General features: G+C 37.5%; 1 long non-coding RNA gene across 2 annotated transcripts in view; it reads left to right on the top strand.

The window, feature by feature from the left end:
• The window catches only part of LOC113476730, a 15,925-nt gene that overhangs the window by 11,745 nt on the left and 301 nt on the right, over positions 1–3,879 (top strand). Inside the window, exon 3 of one of the 2 annotated variants that reach the window (XR_003397771.1) lies at positions 1,026–1,036. The exons of the other annotated variant lie outside the window; for it this stretch is intronic. This is a non-coding gene — a long non-coding RNA (uncharacterized LOC113476730). Of the gene's footprint in view, positions 1–1,025; positions 1,037–3,879 lie in introns of those variants that run through there. 2 annotated transcript variants of the gene reach the window in all.

Here is a 3,879-nt window from a genome sequence, read left to right as displayed (position 1 = left end):
ATATATATATATATAAAGTTCCAACCCATCTTTCGTGAATTTTTAGAGAAGGAATACTAAGCATTCCTTTAGTAGACTGCTCCAAAATTTCATGCCTTTAATAGTAGCTTCATATAGTCACTGCCAACCCCACTTTAAGCTAGTCCATGTCTTGTGTCTGATACTGACCAGCATAACTTCAAAACAAGCACTGAAGTCTTCAAAACGGGCAGGTGTGGAATAATAGCCTTCCAGCCACACAACATGTTATTTTAACATTTACTAATTGAAGATGAAATGATAAAGTGGTTTTGTAGACAAGATACCTTAATTCTTATTCATTTCCAGATAAATCTTCATAAATACGTACTATTTTACTGTTTGTTGCAGTCACACAATAATAGGAAGAATACAAGCATGGTGAAGTTCCTTCTTCCAGAATTTAATATACCAGTATAAAACAGGGAACAGACCTTAGACGCAACCAATCTGAACAATGTAACAGATGATTTGTTTCATTTCCACAAGCTCTATACAGAGAGAAAGCCCATTTGAAAATTTAATGGAAGTGTTAGTGCCTAAGTGATAACTTGCAGCAGAAATACATAAATGGAAAATGTGGAAATCACTTAGAAACTGTCAAATGTATAATTTGCTCCTTCCTCTTGATACACTGCATGTAGTTTATCTACTCCTCTGCTCTTATGCAGTATAAAGAACAAAAGTTCAGGGCATAACAAATTAATGAGACATTTGTAGCAATATAAATGAGGAGGTTAGGAAATTTACATTACTGTAAGCTACAAGATGGATTAATGTAATTTCTGTTTGCAGCCTCAGATTTAATTCATCTGTGTTTCCAGGAGAAAATGCATTATTGGGAACATGCTTGGAGAGAATTTTGGAGTATGGTTATGTTACAAGTGTATAACTGGATACATTTATTATAAATACAGAGCTTAATTTCATAAAATGTTGAACAGTTTCCTAATAGAATGTAGGTTTTCTTTGGTAGCAAGGTGGAGTAATGTTAGTTCTGTGTCTAGGTCTAGGAACATACATGAACCAAAGTATGAAACTACAGGTGGTAAAAATATCAGAGCTCTAAAACTACGCTTAATCTCCTTCATAGTATTTATATACATACCTTGATTGCTTTTCTGAAACATTCAGTTGAATGTTTTCTGTCTTAATCTTCTCAAATAATCAAATTTAAGTAAATTAAAATCTAAAAACAAAATTATTTTTTTTTAAATTATGAGGTACATTAAAATAGTCATGATACACCACTGATACGTAGCTGTCTGGTAAGGCCCAATTTAGAAAAGGATTTAAGAATAGATTTAAATAATTTCCTGAATAGGGATGGATTTATATACATGTGTAAGTGTCATTCTTATTTTTCTCTCTTGATTTTTCAATATATTAGACCTGAATACTATTATTAAAGTATTTTGACAATCTCTAAGATTATGAGGCAAAAATGCAGTTCAGCACTGTAAAAATTTCTTTTACCTGTCTTTGCTCCCACCCTCTGTAGGTTTCCTTTTTTCTGCCTGAACTTGTCTATGATCTCTTTGTTCATCCATGCAGGTCTGGCATTCTTACCTGCCTTCGTCTTTGACAGGATGCATCACTCTTGAGCTTGGCGGAGGTAATCATTGAATATTAACCAGCTTTCTTGGGCCCCTCTTCTCTCCATGGCTTTATGCCATTACTCTGCCAGACAGATCCCCGAGAAGATCAAAGTCTGCTCTCTTGAAGTCTGCAGTAGCGAGCTTGCTGTGTGCCTTTCTCACTGCCTTAAGGATCCTGAGCTCCCCTGTCTCATGGTCCCCGTAGCCAAGGTTGCCATTGAGCTTCACACTCCCCACCAGCCTCTCCTTGTTGGTGAGAACAAGGCCCAGCATAGCACCTCTCCTCACTGGCTCCTCTGAAACTTGGAAAAGGAAGTTGCTGTCAACATGTTTCAGGAACCTCCTGGATTTCTTATACCCTTCTGTGTTGTCCCTCCAACAGATATCAGGGTTGTTGAAGTCCCACATGAAGACCAGGGTTTGTGAATATGAGGCTGGTCTTGTCTGCCTGTAGAGGGCCTCATACACTCTGTCTTCCTGTTCGGTGGGTCTGTAGCAGACTCCTAGTATAACGTCTCCTGTCCCCTCCCTTCCTTTAGTTCTGACACATAAGCTCTTTGTCAGGTCCTCGTCCATCCCCAGGCAGAGGTCCATGCACTCCAGCTGGTCATTGACATAGAGGGAGACACCCCACACACACACACACCCCTTCTCATCACCCCTGCCTGTCCTTCCTAAAGAGCCTGTATCCTTCAATTCCAACACTCCAGTCACAGGAGCCATCCCACCATGTCTCCATGATGCCAATACGATCGTGGCCCTGCAGGCATGTACATGTCTCTAGCTCCTCTTGTTTATTCCTCATGCTATGTGTATTTGCATAGAGGCAGATAAGTTGGGCCCCTGATGAAGCTGACTTTCTGGCTGGAATTCCTTTGTGCTGCTCTTGAGGTGCTCTGCTGCTGACTTGTGACCCCTCTCCAGGCATTTATTGCATATTGTCAGACTGTCATAAGATATAAGACAGGCAACATCAGAAAGTTCAAAGATGGTGTTTCACTAGAAAAGAATGAATAATTTAGTTCCTGGAGCTTTTCTCTTTTCTTCCCAAGCAAAATTAAGACAACAGCAAAAGTAGGAGTTTGTGACGCTATAGGGAAAGTGAAAACTCTATGCAAAATTTAGATTCACTGTGTTATCTTTCCAGACAGTGGGTGAGGAAAATAAAATAATACAGAAATCTGGTTTTATTGCCAAGATCTTGAGGCATTATGGCTATGTGCATTTGTGAGTAAATTAATGATATATGGGTATAGGAAACCAGACTTATAAATGTCAATGAGTATACCTCTCCATGTAACCTTTCAAAATTCTGAATTTTGTATTTTTGATGTGGTGGTTTTTCTTCTTCATTAAAATGACAGGTTCACATAGTTACTTTTGGTATGCAAAAACATCTAGAAGGATCTAGAAGAAGGAACATGAATGTTATTATGCACAAAAATCCTAAATGGAAATTAATTTTTTGCATACTTTTTTCTAGATGAAATACTAAAATATTTTCTTCTAAGACTATCTTAAACAGTAGAATTATTTTAGATGATTTTGTTGTATGTTTACAATGTTTCTTCTTTTGTCCCTTTCCCTGTGTTACTAAAATGAATAAGCAAAAATCCCTGTAAGCATCCCGGTTTTTCAAAATTCTGATGTCTTTTATACAATCTAAATCAAAATGTATAATTCTCTAAAATATTGTCTATTGTTACTTTTTATTGCTGCCTTTCAATAAGAAGGGAAGCTGTACAATCTAGTGTCTGTATAACACTGGTGCTGCTGGCAGTTTTAAGCAGAGATGCTTGTCAAAGGAAACATAGAAAGTTGAAATTTTTCTATAATTTGGAAAAGGATAAAAATGAAATCTTATGCTGGTGACTCATAGGTTTGATTCTAAATTACAGTTTCCAAATGAGTAATGTAAGGCAAGGCAAGACTTTGTTATGTACTGTAAATATCTTTCCAAGTTTATCCCAATTGTTGTTAAGAAATCCTTTGAAAAGTGGGAGCCCCGATGACATCAAAACTCTTGGAAAGGAGGGGACTGCTTTTGTGATAAGAATTTAATCAAAATGACAGTGTTTTATCATTGTAGAGATCTTAGCTGATTCCTCCCTACCTATTTGCCTTCAAAATGAACAGAAACAGATACAGCAATGCCTTTGGCAAAGGGCGTGGTACTTCTGCAACACTTCTTCCTCAGAGGGAACTACTAGGAGTGAGAGAGGGCAAGATCAATATAAGCGGGATGGGGGCTGTCTCTTATACA

Source organism: Athene cunicularia (genome assembly GCF_003259725.1).
Source record: "Athene cunicularia isolate RWA chromosome 2 unlocalized genomic scaffold, athCun1 chr2_part1, whole genome shotgun sequence".
Lineage (NCBI taxonomy): Eukaryota > Metazoa > Chordata > Aves > Strigiformes > Strigidae > Athene > Athene cunicularia.
Note: the sequence above shows the minus strand (reverse complement) of the source record. Positions and strands in the feature narration are given on the sequence as shown.